Consider the following 16,152-nt stretch of genomic DNA (forward strand, 5'->3'; position numbering starts at 1 on the left):
CAGACATGACTTAACCTAGTCACAAGCCAATATGACCCATGATAAAAACCACTTCAGGGGAAAAAAAAAACAAAACACCATTTCAAGAAGGCTTCCCCACAGATACTGCAGAGGGGACAAGAAGGCCGTTGGCTACCATGAGGTCTGCATATATAGGGAGAGAAGTCCTTCTCCATCATCAGCCTGGGTTTTGCTTCCTTGCTGGATAATATCAGCTTCCCGACCAGAGAGATTTTTCCAAGCTACTTTGCAAACCTTGACCTCACTTCCCCTTCTGTAAAATGGGAAATTTGGCCTCAATTTCCAGTTCTAATTCCTGAGTACTTATCTACCAACAGAAAATCACCCTCCATCATCTTCTAATTTGCCCAGCTACCAGGATCAAAATTCTTTGAAACTCAGGATGCCTGGCTGGCTCAGTCAGTGGACAACACGACTCTTGATCTTGGGGTTGTGAGTTCAAGCCCCATGTTGGGTATAAAGACTACTTAAAAATAAAATCTTAAAAAAAAAACTTTTAAACACAATTCAATTCAATAGATATTTATTGGGCTTCTCCAATATGACAGAAAGATATGAACCCTTTGTAAATGTCAAAAATAATAATAATAATAATGAAAAAACTACATAGTGGCCAGGATAACTGTCAGATACATCCCCCAGCCCCCAAATGGAGCAGCCACCCTCAACTTGCCGCTGAGTGCTCTGTGCCCAGGAAAAATCCACGTTGTCAGCTTTGTCGAGAAAGCCACAGCGGATTTGGTTTTGAACCTGAAATTAATCCCAGTCTTTCAGTGTTTTTCAAACATTCTCTCTTTCCCTCTCTCTCTCTCTCTTTTCTGTCTTTTGTTAAGGAACTCCATCCAGAAGAACGCAGTGTTTATGCAGACATCTTTTTTCCTGGGTGACCTTACCAACAGTGCTTTCTGTGAAGTCTGTTCCGTTCCTGGTTTCCTCCCAGGAAGACATGCCAGGGAAGCAAAACTACTTATTTTAGGCTTCTAGGATAAAGCCCAGTGTATTCTAGATATGACTTTAATTGCACTAAATGAAGGTACATACTGAATGAAAGATCTAGTGGCCTAAAGGAGTGAAAAATACCCAATTCCTACCAAGAATGGACTTACACACCATGGAAAATTGGGCTCATTTTCATTCCTCATGTATTCTTCCCTCGTGCTAACATTTTTATGGAATAAAAAGTATATACATTTTTTTCTCATTAATACTTCAGTTTTCAGGGCACCTGGTAGCATAGTCCATTGAGCAATCAACTTGGTTTCTGCTCTGGTCATGATCTCTGGGTCATGGGATCGAGCCTCCCATCAGGATCCATGCTCAACTGAGTCCACTTAAGACTCCCTCTCCCTCTTCCCCTCCCCCCATTGCTCTCTCTTTCTCTCTCTCTCTCTCTCTCTTTAATAAATAAATAAATCTTTAAAAAAAATATTTCCGTTTTCTTAGGGATTTAGAAAGCATCATGGAGATATACCAGATGCCCCATGATGTCACTGCTACTGAATAAACTATAAATGGGAAGATGTTATATATTTTATTCTAGTATCCAGACCCCAGTTTAAGGAGCCCATTTACAGGGTGAATGAAGAAGGCAGCCAAGCGCAGTCATTTACTGAAGGGGAGGAGACACGAGGCAGAAGTCCTCTGTGCACGGCTGTACCCAGCAGGGCTCAGCCCAGGTGATGATGGACCATGAGGCACAGCCCAACACTGATGACTCCACAAAGCATTTTCTACCAGGCAAGCATTCTAAAATTTTTTGCCACAAGGCACCACGATGTTGTACCTCCCAACCTTATTATATTATAAGAGTGAATAATTATAAGCAAGCTAAATGGCCCATACTAAGGAAATTGTTCATTGAATTGTGGGATACCTACTTGATAGAATAGTAGAAATTCTAGATTACCAATGATCATGTTGCTGTTGCAACCTTTCAAAATATGGAAAAGAGTAAAAGGACATGCCTAGAAAAGATAATGACTTTGTTAGGGTCAAGAGATTATCATCCATTTTTCCCAAACGTACTCTACAGCTATATTGGTAAATATATGTGTTCAAGAGCGTGTTTTTGTTATTTGTGAAATTAAGGAAATTAAGCAGGTTATAATGACCTTACTCTGTTATATTATCACAACTTATGACAGAGTCAAGTGGGGTCCCTTGGGAACATCAGCCCTGACTTTGGAAAAATGAGCTGGATACAAAGAGGTATCACCAAAACTATATACAACAGAAGTGAAAATAAAAGAAAAAGGTAAGCAGGGTTGAGAAACAGGGTTTCACCAAATGTGTCTCTCAATATGATAAGGTGGAGACAAGGAAACAAAACAAAAAGAATCTGACAGGTGTAGTAGGCTGAAAATGGCCTCCAAAGAATTTAGGTCTTCCTGGAACATATGAATTTTGCCTTACCCGGAAAAAGGATCTTGGCACATGAAATTAAATTAAGGATCTTATTGGGAAGATGGGAAGACTCTCCTGGGTGGGCCCTAACTGTAATCACAAGTGTCCTCATAAGGCAGAGTTGATGGAGATCACAGATAGAAAAGATTGGGTGATGGGGCCACAAGCCAGGGGAGGCCGGCAGCCGCCAGAGCTGGGAGAGGCCAGAAGTGGCTCTTCCTCTGGAGCCCCTGGGAGGAGTGAGGCCTGCCCACATCTAGACTGTCCCGGTGACGCTGATTTCAGACTTCTACACCTGTACCTCTCTGTAAGTCAAATTCCTACTGCTCAGATGATGGGCCAGTAATGATATGATCTTCATACCCTTGGAAGAATATTTTCAGAGCAAGGGACATATATGCAGCTGTTTTCCTTTCTCTTTATTCATTCACCAGTCTCTCTGGAGCTCTCAAAGGACCTCACCAGTTGTCATTTGAAGGACCAGTGCTTCAGACCTTTCCATTCTTAGTATGGTGGCGTATCTTGACACTATGATATGTCTGTCAACTGAATTCAGTTGAGAGCAAACACAAATATGCGGAACTTGGTACAAAGCCTTGTTCTTTGACTCTACAATGAAACATCAATTAAAAAAATGATAGGCAATCAGAAATCACAACAGCTTGCCTCGTCCACTCCCCCCCCCCACATTTATAATGTTAAACTAGGAATTTGAGTTCAAAATGACAACACAAAAAAAAGTCTACCATAATTTTGTGTCAAGAAGATTTTGTTGTAGGGGCGCCTGGGTGGCACAGCGGTTAAGCGTCTGCCTTCGGCTCAGGGCGTGATCCCGGCGTTATGGGATCGAGCCCCACATCAGGCTCCTCTCCTGGGAGCCTGCTTCTTCCTCTCCCACTCCCCCTGCTTGTGTTCCCTTTCTCGCTGGCTGTCTCTATCTATGTCAAATAAATAAATAAAATCTTTAAAAAAAAAAAAAAAAGATTTTGTTGTAAAAAAATATATATTTTATTGTAATTCCTTAAAAATTGGTGATTCATGCGGTGACTCTCTACTAACCAAAAAGTTTAACCAGAACTACTCAACCCATATTTCTAGAAATTCAGCTGTTTACTTACTGTTCTTAATATGATCTATTTGTTTGGTAAATGTTAGGAAGCATGAAAAAACAATTTGCTTCTGTAACAGACGAGCACTGTGGATGTGATGGTGTTCTGTAAGGAAAAGAGATTGGGGTGTCGTACATTACGCCTCATTTCCTTACGCTGAGTAGCACTGAGCGCCTGCATAAATGACTGAATACAGATTATGCATTTGACATTCCTAAAAACATCTTCAGTAAAAGAAAGATCGAGTCTGTCATGTGACTCATTCTATTTCCAGCGCCACACCTGGCACATAGGATTGTGTTTCAAGATTACAAAAAAAAAAAAAAAGCAAATAAATTGATTGGCCCCCATGTATCTGACCAAAGTGCGCTTCTTCTTAAAGGAATTTTTATTGGGTCAGGGTTCCAGCAGGAAAGTCATGGCACACTCAAAAGTACTTAACCGGAGAGCGTTCGGTGAGGGGAATATTGCAGAGGTTTCGAGAACCAAAAGGGGTGCAGAAGCACTGAGGGACCAGCGACAACGAGGAGTCATGTCCACCACGAGGCTGAGGGGCAAGCACACAGAGGTGTACCAGAGCCTCGAAAGAATGATAGCTGGAACCCTATGGAGAGAGGAACCAACCAAAGGAGCCACGTGTGCAGGGCGAGCCAGGGAATCAGGATCCCAAGCTCTCCGCTCCGACGCCCTGCTCTCCTGCAGGCTCGTCCCATCAGGCAGACCCAACAGGAAGCCGGAGGGAAAGGGAGCCCCGTTGCCGTGGTCCACGGGACTCATCTCCTGGGGCATCAGAGAAGCAGAGACAGTGGATCTGGAGGAGACAGACCGAGACGGTAACAGCTCACGGGTGAACTGTATGGACAGCCTCTACCGGACTTAGGGGGCTCCGAGTCGGAGGAAGCCCCGCTCATCGTTCCCGGGTGGCGTTCTACATCCAAATCTGAAGGACAAAGGGACAGATGGATGCAGTAAAACAAGAACGACAGTTTCTTCGGCACAGTCACTTCCGGTTTGTCAGTAAACATCCTGGAGCGGAACACTGCGATAATCTAACAAAAAATATGGCAAATACACTGGGACCACGTATGGCCCATTTTGCTGTTTGGGAAATGACGTTCATATATCTCTCTTTCAGATGGCCAAAGCTATTGTGAACGTTGAAAGAAATCGATAGTGTCACACCTGTCACCTTTCCAGCTGTGCGTGATGTCTCTTCTCGTTGATGATGACACAGCTGCCACCAAAAACAAAGACAGACCTCTGCTGGCTTCCCACTTGTGTGTACGACCGTAGGACACGTTTTTCAGTGCTCTGCCCAACCCAGCGCATGCCAGACCTCAAGATAGTCACTTGCCCTCCTAGCTAATAAATACCACAGCTGTGATGGAGGCAAAAATCTGTGAGGCTCCTGTTTTCGCTCACTCTTACTCGGCTATAATCTGACATCCTTTAAGGCTCAAATTACTTTAAAACCTTGATGCTGGTGTTTCCGTCGTAGATATCGATTCTTCTCAAATTGGAGTGTGGGTGCTTCCCCATGGGTACCTGCTGGAGTGCTAGGATGGGCCAAAGCAAATCGTAATGTGAAATTTGATGCATCTCCCTCGAGCATTAGTGATATGTATTTGAGATGTTTTATTGAAAACAAATATAGTACAGAAGAAAATAGAAAATTTGCCTATGACAAGCCACAAATTTTAAAAATGTTTTGTCCTCTCGGCTTCTTGCTCAGCTCCCCAGGGTGACACGTACGTGGCCTTTTTGCGGGCAGAGCTACTGTCAGGAGAAACATTTGATCCACACAAACATAACCTAAAAGAATGCATCTTTTTTTCCTGCCATTTTTTGGGTCTCGTTTGAGGCCTGTAATCCCAAATCTTCCAATTACAAGAAGACAAGCGCCATCTGCTAGGCCGAGAGCATTAATGACACCCTGGCCCTGTGTGCCTGGCTGGCCGCAGCTCCCAGCACCAGGGGTGGGGACCGCAGGAGTCAGACTGCAAAGCTTTCTTCACCGACACGAAATCAATCACACTTGACCCCATCTACGTCCAAGCCAGTTCAAGGCCACAGCGTGCAGCTCAAGCCGTCAGTACCGCCAGTGGTGCGGGGCTCACCCTTCTGAGTCCAGTTGTCATGGTGCACAACGAGGATGGAGACTGGTAGTAGCCCAGTGGCAAGTTCCTTGGCACAAGGGCTACAGAATGAAAAGAGAAAATTAGAACTGCTTGAAACCTCCAGAAGTTGGCCGCTGTCACGTTCATTCTTTACCACTGAAATAACATGACTTCCGATATATGAAAAATATCTAAGAGCACAATAAATCAGACTTGGGGTTAGGGATTTTTTTTTTACACCCTTTGTGCATTTTTTTTCTGTACTAGAATGAGACAAATGGAAGATAAAAGGATTTTTTTATCTTTCCAAAAAAGAAACCCTTGTGCATTGTTAGTTTGAATATAAATCGGTGCAGCCACTGTGGAAAATGGTATGGAGGTTCCTCAAAAAATTAAAAATAGAAATAGCATAGAATCCAGTAATTCTACTACTGGGTATTTACCGAAAGGAAATGACAACACTGATTCAAAGATACGTGCATCCCTATATTCATTTTAGCATTATTTACAGCAGCCAAGAAATGGAAGCAACCTGAGTGTCCATCCATGGACAGATAGATAAAGAAGATTCCACGGGGGGCTGGGTGGCTCAGTTGGTTAAGCGTCTACCTTTGGCTCAGGTCATGATCCTGGGGTCCTGGGATCGCGCCCCGCATGGGGCTCCCTTTCAGTGGGGAACCTGCTTCTCCCTCTCCCTCTGCTCCTTTCCCCAACCCCCACTCGTGCTCATGCTCTCGCTCTCTCTGTCACTCTCAAATAAATAAAATCTTTAAAAATAAATAAAAATAAATTCTTTAAAAAAAAAGTTTCCACATACAGGGGAATACTACTCAGCCATAAAAAAGAACAAGATCATGCCATCTGCAACAAAATGGATGGACCTACAGGGCATTATACTAAGTGAAATAATTCAGACAGAGAAAGACAAATACCATATGATTTCACTTATGTGTGGAATTTAACAAACAAAATCAATAAAAAATGGAAATAGACTCATAAATACAGAGAACGAACTGGTGGTTGCCGGAAGGGACAGAGTGGGGGATGGGTGAAATAGGTGAAGGGGATTAAGAGGTACAAAATTCCAGTTATAATATAAATAAGTCACAGAGAAGAAAAGTACAGCAGAGGGAATATGGTCGATAATATTATAATAACGTTGTAGGGTGACAGACGCTAACTACTTACATGGTGAGCAACGCAAAATGTATAGAATCGTGGAATCACTGTTGTGCACCTGAAACTAATATAACATTGCATGTCACCTGTACTTCCATAATAAAAATGTTTTTAACTCTACAAAGTGTTATAAGTTTTGTAAGTTTGAGTCCAGTGCATACATCCACATTAGCAGGACTGTATGATAGGCTTATTTTGGGTTGACCATCAGCCAGGCACTCTGTTAAGTGCTTTACACACATGTTTTCATTTAATCTTACAGCATTCCTATCCGGTATGTATTATTATCTTCAGGCAAAAGAACCGTTTTACAGGTAATGAGACTGAGGTTCTGAGAGCGTAGACGGATTGTTCAAAGTCATCTGGAGAGTCAAGATTGCAACTCAGTCTGATTCTAGAGCCAGAGTTCTTCCCGGCTCAGCCTGTGCCTCCATACTGTACGGCAAAGAAACAAAAACCCAATGTGATGATGTCCCCTAAGTACTGTAAAAGCTGTAAGATCTCCTAGACAATAATTTTGAAGATTATTGGTATTGCCCTTACAATATCAGGATCAACACATTTCCAATGTCTACTTAATAAAATACATTATAAATGTTACACATAATATGTACAGACAAAGGTATTGATGTCAATACCTTAACTCAAGTACATATAACGCTACTAGGAATACATTAACTGAGGAGAACCTGAAAACGCACAGCTTTTACACTCATGAAAGGAATGTTGAAGCAAAGGGATACCCATCTCCAGGCCACAGAACGCATGCCCAGTCTCAGGGTGTGAGGCGGACAGCAGCTTTCTCTAAAACAGAACACCCCACTCTTGCGACCGTGGGGGTAAAGGGTCCAGGTCAGGGCCGGGTGGGTGGGATTCTCCACGAGGAGGAAAGTCTACACACTACCCAGACCTCATATCAATGCAAACCCCGTGTAACAATTTTGAGCCCTAATATATCGTTTTTTTCACTGCATCCAGACTCCCTCCCCGCCCCTCAGCAATCTCCAGCTGGCTAGCCGTTGTAGACAATAGTAATAGTTTCTTCCTCCTCTTTCTTTTCTCAAGTCATTCTGAATCTGATCTGTTGTGTGTCTTACCTAAAAATTAACAAATTGAGAGGCGCCTGGGTTGGCACAGTGGTTAAGCGTCTGCCTTCGGCTCAGGGCGTGATCCTGGCGTTATGGGATCGAGCCCCACATCAGGCTCCTCCGCTATGAGCCTGCTTCTTCCTCTCCCACTCCCTGCTTGTGTTCCCTCTCTCGCTGGCTGTCTCTATCTCTGTCGAATAAATAAATAAAATCTTTAAAATAAAATAAAAAATAAAAAAAATAAAAATTAACAAATTGGAAACAATTTCAGTAAGCATGTATTTGTGTGCATAAGTATTTATGACTTTTTATGTCCACAGTCCTATCTTTCAAGGACTAGAAGAAACCCATCAGAGGGTCAGCTCAGTGCCTCCACTGAGGAAAGTGTTCCACAGGTTTGCATCCTGTGGAAACAAGAAATCAGGCCTGTCTGGATGAGGAATTATTTGACAAAAATACATTAAAAGAGGGGTCCCCGGCTGGCTCAGTCAGAAGAGCGTGTGACTCCGGATCTTGGGGTCATGAGTTTGCACCCCACTTTAGGTACAGAGATTTCTTAAAAATAAATAAACTTTAAAAAAATACATTTAGAGATTATTATTACTAATTTATTCCAAGCTTTTTTCCTTTGTGATACGAAGTCAATAATTTACAAAGACAAAATTGTGTCAGTGACTCTATTTTCTCATCCGCAAAATGAGAACATCTCCTTTGTAGGAACTGTTGGGGAAAAATGTGACAATGTGTGTATATTAGTACTTAGGAGGCACTTGACAAATGGTAACTACCATTTCTCTCCTTATTCTTATGAACCCCGGCCTAGCCAGTGCCTTTAGTCTTCATTAGCATTGGTTTCCCCTGGCCTGGGTCAGCCCCACCTGCTTGGCCCAGGAGGAGCTGACTCCTGCCCCGGCCAAGATTCAATATACGGGGCCTGATGGTGCCTGATGACCCCCATCTGATCAAAATAACTGTGACGAGGCCACACACAGATGGTAAGCATCACCATAAAACCAAAGGGATAATAATGGCATTCACTGCAAGGAGAAGGGGGAACCTCGGGGCCATGCCACAGGCCCCTGGGAGAGCTAGAGATACAGGGGGGATCCAGGTGTCCTGGCCCCTAAGCCCTGCCCTAGGCAGTCTGCCTCTCCGTGTTCCGGGAATGCTGCCTGTCCTCTCCACATGGCTTTGGACCCACTTCAGGCTCGTGTTCAGCCGTGATGGCACCTGCGGGGGCAGCCACAAGTGCTCCAATCTTCTCAATAACAGTGAGCTCCCTGCCAAGCATGGCTTGGCCCCAACACCTGCCAGGCACGGACAGAACACCCCTGACCAGCATTGCACCTCCCTGAGATCCGTCTGTACCCTGCACTCTTACCAGAACCCCCACCTGGAGTCCTGCGTCTGAGAAGTCAGTAGTCACTAGGACACGTCGGGAACTGTTGGCTGAGCGTGGTGACGGCCAGGTTTGCTTGTGAGAGTCTCTGCTGGCAAGGGGCACAGCGGGGCTCCCGACTCTGGGACTGAGGACAGAGCAGCCATGCGAGGCTTGGAGAAATCCTAAGTGTGGGTGATCCCCGGTGGACCTGGCTCATGAGGGAGACCCTCTGGAACTAAAATTCCAAGTGAGCATGACACCACTGTCCTCCACTCTCACTAGTTGCCTTATTTGAAGTTGACAAAATAATTTTTTTCTCACTTAATCCTTAGTCCCACTTGAAGTATGTACAAATGCCCCACCCTAAAAATAAAAACACCCGGAGTTAGGCACCAGGGGCAAAGCTAAGACTTGAACCACATCGCCTCCCTCCCAATTCCACACTTGCACAGCGTGCGGGAGAAAGGAGAGCACGCGCCCAGCCGCCGGTGACCAGCGCGTGAGCTGCTCCCCGTCGCCGGTAGGTGTGTTTTGTGCAAAGACTCCGGGACGCCGGGGACGCCCAGGCTTGCGTCGATTCAACTGCAATGTAGGCACCAAAGGGCTTTAATATGGTGAGCCTGACGCCGGGCACCAAAGGGTTAATGGGCCTACTGGGCCCAGCTGCAGCGTGTTGCTCAGACCTCCTTCCTTTTCACCTTGAAATTGCCCTCCGTCTCCTCTGCGTGTTACTCAGACCGCCTTCCTTTTCGCCTTGAAATTGCCCTCCGTCTCCTCCGTCAGGGACGCGGACTGGAGGCCTGTGCTCCGGGCTCTTCCTTTGGCGGCCTGTCAGATAACCCGGTTTGGGGCCGCACCCCGATGTTTCTGCGGTTGGCTCTGCTGTGCATCGGGCACGGTCACTTGGGTTTGCTTACGCAGTTGAAGAGCCGGCTGGGCGTTGTTGCCCCGGGGATGTCGGCCCCCAGCTGGCCATCGGGGTCCAGCGGCTGCCGAGGCTCCCGGTCCTAGGACCGTCCCAGGGCCACCCCGCCCGGGCGCCGCACACCGTCCCCCTTTAGCCCCGGCCGCAAGGAACCGGTTGGGGTCTCAGTGCAGGCAAACCTCTCTGTTGGGGAGTACGTTGTGTGCAACTGCTCCTGATTTCTTCCCGTTTGGTTTGGCTCTCTTAGCCTCCTTGGTCTTGCTGGCTGCAGAAAGGGGGGACCCAAGTCGCACAGAGGGCCTCCGGGCTTCTTGGTGTGCTCGTCCCTGCAGCTTCCCATATCTTCTGAGAAAACCAGTCGTGTTCTAATTGGAAAATGGAAAATGACCATTTGATCCCCGAATGCAGCCCTGTGGTCCGTATCCTCCCAAACTGGGGAGCATTGAGTTATAAACCCATGAACAGGAACAAGGTGGTCTTTGTTGTTCTTGTTGCTACACTGCTTGGCCTCAGTAATCATTAGACTCTGGAGAAAAATGACTAATCCATAAATCCTAATGCTGTCTTGTAATTAGGTCTGTAAAAGGGAGATGTTTGAAAACGAGGCCTTGAATGTGTTCTCCACAGACACCAGTAAAACAAAGGCTGTAAGATTTTGTTTGCATCTTGTTTGCCTGTTTGTACTCGTGTGCATGCATGACGTAAATGGGGGTAATTTCTCTACCTCTGGATGGTGCTGCTAAAATTAATTTGTGAAAGAGCTCTTTTTTTTTAATTTTATTATATTATGTTAATCACCATACAGTACATCCCCAGATTCCGATGTAAAGTTTGATGCTTCATTTAGTTGCGTATAACACCCAGTGCACCATGCAATACGTGCCCTCCTTACTACCCATCACCAGTCTATCCCATTCCCCCACCCCCTCCCCTCTGAAGTCTTCAGTTTGTTTCTCATAGTCCATAGTCTCTCATGTTTCATTCCCCCTTCTGATTACCCCCCTTTTCTTTATCCCTTTCTTCCCCTACCGATCATCCTAGTTCTTATGTTCCATAGATGAGAGAAATCATATGATAATTGTCTTTCTCTGCTTGACTTATTTCACTTAGCATTATCTCCTCCAGTGCCGTCCATGTTGCAGCAAATGTTGAGAATTCGTTCTTTCTGATAGCTGAGTAATATTCCATTGTATATATGGACCACAGCTTCTTAATCCAGTCATCTGTTGAAGGGCATCTCGGCTCCTTGTGAAAGAGCTCTTTTTAATTGGCTTAAAGGCCAGCCCATGTGAGAATTGGGCATTCTAAAACTCAGAAAAATGAAAACTAACCCAAATGTTTAAGTTTGTGATCTGGGAAAATATTTGATATAAAGGGCAATTTAAGGTTTAATTAAAGTGGACAGGTCTTTAGTGGGGTCAGCATTAGGTGTTGAACTGCCTATGTTTTACTGAAAGTCAGTTTCCTACTAAGTTTTAGGATTCCTGGAAGTAAGGGGAACGACTCTGCAAGGAAAGCAAGACTGATTATTTAAAGAGAGAAAACTTGGGACAAACTCAATATAAACTTGTAGGTTCTTGTGTGAAGGGAATCTTTGGAAAGGAATTTTGTGCATGGTCATGGGGACTGAGATTATGGAGCTTAGCATGTAAACAAGTTAACTAGGGAGTGAGCACCACCTGGGGAGGAGAAGGGAGCCCGAGAGCAAGATCAGGTGAGCAGGGGTGAGTCAACAGAAACCTTAGCTGACTGTCGGAGGAGCTCCAAACATTGGATTACCCTTCAGAACCACCCTGAATTGGGACAAAAAGACTGGGTTTCTCTACCCTCCTGTTGAACAGTCATTGGATGTGACCACCGGGGGAGGGGGCACACCCTTGGCAAAGCCACTGTCTTGGGTCAGAGCAATCCCGCTGGCCTCGGAGAGGTGAGGATTGCTGCAGCCTTCCTCCAGCTGACAGCCCTTCGTTCCTGATGGGGATTCTGGTCCGCTCATCCCAGCACCTGCCGCAAGAACTCAGATCCTCACAGTGCCCTGGACGTCCTTGTCCCAACATCCACATAGGAGAGAGAACAGGAAGGAAACAAGGAGAGACTGCATAATTTTTAAAAATCCATCTTCTTGGAATGAATGAGTCTTAATATCAGAAGTACACTGGTATGAGATTGGAATTTGGTGGGTTTTTTTTTTTAAATGACCGTTTTCTTCGATTAGTCTAAATCATAAAGTGGGTTTTGTTATCTTCAGTAGACTCTGCAAAATACAATGTCTGCTTTGTCTTTATTAGGCCTTTGATTAAAGTTGAAACAACTGTGTAACCCCTGCACTTGCCTTTAGAATCTTCCTAAAGCCTTCCGATATTTCTGACAAACTTTCCAGAATTCAACTTCTAAAGGAAGTCTTTTTGACGAATTAGGCTTGTTGATTTGGTGTGTCAAATTACACGGGCAACATTGTCACCTAAGTGTTGATAAGCCTCCTTATGTTATATGGTTGATCACTGTTCCAGAAATTATGTAATTCCTAAGGTGTTGATATGTCCTGGGATAATGTCATCACCTGCAATTCTAATTATTGAAGCACGTGCCACAGAATTTCCTTGTCTGATGCACTGTAATGGCAAATACAGGTCTCTGATATCTTTAAGATCGTAAAGCTCAACAGTAGGAATTTCCAGAACTAGTGGGAAAACTGCATCAAATAGAACGAGAATTAATAACATGGGACTGAATGAATTGAGGCAGGTGGTTCCATGACTCTTGTTTGCAATGTTGCTGGTTCTCTAACATTTGCTCTTCCAGATTTAAGGAAACTTTGCCCCTTAAGCTATGACTTAACCGAAATCTGGTAAAAAGAATCCTTTGTAAACAAACCTTTGTCTTTTTCTCCCTGCCTGATCTCTCCAGAATTCAGAAATTCCAAATGAGTGTTCTTCTGTTTTCATGGCAGTATGTTTATTTGCATAAGTTTAATAAGAATCTGTTCTCCTTATGTCAGGACATAATTGGAAACATTGGTTGTATTACCAAGGCTTTGACCAGAATGACCTATTTGAGGGAGATATGCATAGACTCAGATGGGACCAGACAGCTTTAAGGAACTAAGCTCAACTTCATAAAGCCAACATAAGCCTTTGGAAAAACTGACCTAGTACCTTGCTTACAGGGGTACCAGCAGCCATCCCAGGTAAAGAAGGTCACTTCCTGGCAGCTGCAGGAACCTCCGGCTATTTTGAGGACCCCAGGAAGAGAGGAATTCACCCAAACCTCTAGGTATTGTGGGTGAAGTCGGATGGCAAGTATTTAGCTTGGCTTCTTAGCCTTGAGAGGCTGACTTTCAATCTGAAATTTCTTATGAAAAGTTCCAGGAAAGCAGATTTAAAAAAAAAAAAAAAACCTATTTAGTCAATCACTATTGCTGTGCTTATATGACTAATTAGGCCAAGTTAATTACAACTAATTCCAGCCATATGGATCTACCGTTGGAAAATCCAGACCTTGAGATGGTCACAGATGGGAGTAGTTTTATAGATCAGGGACAACTGAGAGCTGGATGCAGTGATGACCCATTAGCCATTGTCCATTGCCAAAACACCAGAAATCAGACGGTTTGATTGTTCCTTTAGGCAACTGGTCAGATGAAGCCGCCAAGCTGGCAGCCTGTACAAAGACCCTGTATAATGGATTTAGTACCAGACCTAGACTTAACCAAATGTCAAGTAATATCAACTCTATTTTTTTTTTTTTAAGATTTTGAGAGTGAGGGGAGAGGGAAAGCATGTGCACATGAGCGGGGGGGAGGGGCAGAGGAAGAGAGAGAAACAGACTCCCTGCTGAGCTGGGAGCCCATGCAGGGCAGGATCCCAGGACCCTGGGATCATGACCTGAGCCAAAGACAGACACTTAACTGACTGAGCCAGTCAGGTGCCCTTATCCACTCTATTCTTAAGAGCTGAAGAATGGGGATTTGAACACAATGCTAGCATTAAAGCCAGCTGGAGGGTGCTTGAGTGGCTCAGTCAGTGAAGCATCTGCCTTCGGCTCAGGTCATGATCCCAGGGGCCTGGGATTGGGCTCCCAGCTCAGCAGGAAGCCTGGTTCTCCTCCTTCCCTGCCCCCCCACTTGTGCTCCCCTGCACTTGCATGTGTGCTCTCTCTCTCTCTCTCTCTCCCTCTTCCCCCACTCCCTCTCTCCCTCCCTCCTTCAAATCCTTAAAAAAAAAAAAAAATTTTAAGCCAGCTGGAAATATAATGAACAAGGGATAATCCTTATCCCAGGATATCTTATGAAAAAAAAAATTAGTCATATTTACCAAAGCACCCATCATGAGTGAGTTGCTGCTCTTCAATAGATCCAGAAATACATTGTGGGTCCTAACCTTCAGAGAACTATTCAAAAGATTGTCTAAAACTGTGACATTTGTCCTAAAAATAGTCCTAAGACTGGGTCTCCACCACTTCTAAAAGGGTCTACAACTTGGAGGCACCGAGCCTACAGAAGAACGGCAGGTAGGCTTTACTAAAAAACAACGGGTGATTTTCAGGATTTGCTGGTATTTGTAGACCCTTCTACAGGTTGGGTTGGAGCTTCTCCCTACCCTTTAGAAGAGGCCTCAGAAGTTGTCAGAACGCTTTTAAACAAAATTATTCCTAGGTTTGGATTGCTACCAGTAATTCAGAGCAGCATTTGTGGCAAAAGTCACACGAGCAACATCCAATGCCTTGGACATTAACAAAAGTTAAGTGCTTCCCCCAGTAAACTGGCCGGGGGGGCGGGGGGGGATCATGGCGGGAGGAAACTTTGACAAAAACTTGCCAAGGAACCAACTTGGAAAAAATCCTTGCCAATTTTCCTACTTTGGATAAGAATGGCCCCTACAGGGGTGCCTGGGTGGCACAGCAGTTAAGCGTCTGCCTTTGGCTCAGGGCATGATCCTGGTGTTATGGGATCAAGCCCCACATCAGGCTCCTCCGCTATGAGCCTGCTTCTTCCTCTCCCACTCCCCCGGCTTGTGTTCCCTCTCTCACTGGCTGTCTCTATCTCTGATCTCTGTCAAATAAATAAATAAAAATCTTAAAAAAAAAAAGTGGCCCCTACAAGTGAGAAACTACAGCGACCATCATCCCAGTTTCCTCAAAAATGAGGAACAATGAAAAGATGGGGGATTGAAACAGGTAACCAAAGCCTTACTGATAAGTCGATTAACACCGGTTTTGTAGGTTACACGTATTATCTAATACAGTATTCTTACAACAAAGTCAGCTAGAGGAAAAACATGAAGAAAATCCTAAAGAGAAAATACAGTATGTACTAGATTGGGGGGGAAAATCCTTATTCAAGCGGATCCATGTCCTTCAAACCCGTGTTGTTCAAGGGTCAACTGTCAGTGTTCTGATGGGCTCAAGTGTAAAAGCCAAAGAGATACCAGTAAAGATTCTGGATCCGGTGGGGCTGATATGTACCTATGTGCATGATCATGAGCCCGGAGCCCCCCCCCCCGCCCCGTATTCACCTCTGGGGCAAATAAATAGGTCAGACAGATCTGGAGAGAACTACTATCCAGTCAGACGCAAAAAGCTGTGAAAATTACCTTAGGTGACTTATTTATATCGTAGCCAGGAAATACTTTCTTGACCCCTTTCTTTGTTGATTGCCTGGCATTTAACAGGGCAAGAAGCTGCTTCTCCTGGAGAAGCCTCTGTTCCTCTGAGGAAGTATCCGGACCTGAGCTCTGCAACTCAGATCCAAGCAGAGTCCGCTGCTTGAGAAAAATGCGCTGCGCGTGCGGTCATTGGCGTCCACCTCAACCCATCGTATGAAACTGAAGCAGTGGAAAAAGCAAAAGAGAGCAAAAGCATCAAGAGCTTTGAAAGGAGGGAGAGTTACCCGTAACCAAAGGGATGCTTTGCCTCCCTGTTTTAAAGTCTT

This window comes from Ailuropoda melanoleuca, chromosome 5, assembly GCF_002007445.2.
Source record: "Ailuropoda melanoleuca isolate Jingjing chromosome 5, ASM200744v2, whole genome shotgun sequence".
NCBI classification, from domain to species: domain Eukaryota; kingdom Metazoa; phylum Chordata; class Mammalia; order Carnivora; family Ursidae; genus Ailuropoda; species Ailuropoda melanoleuca.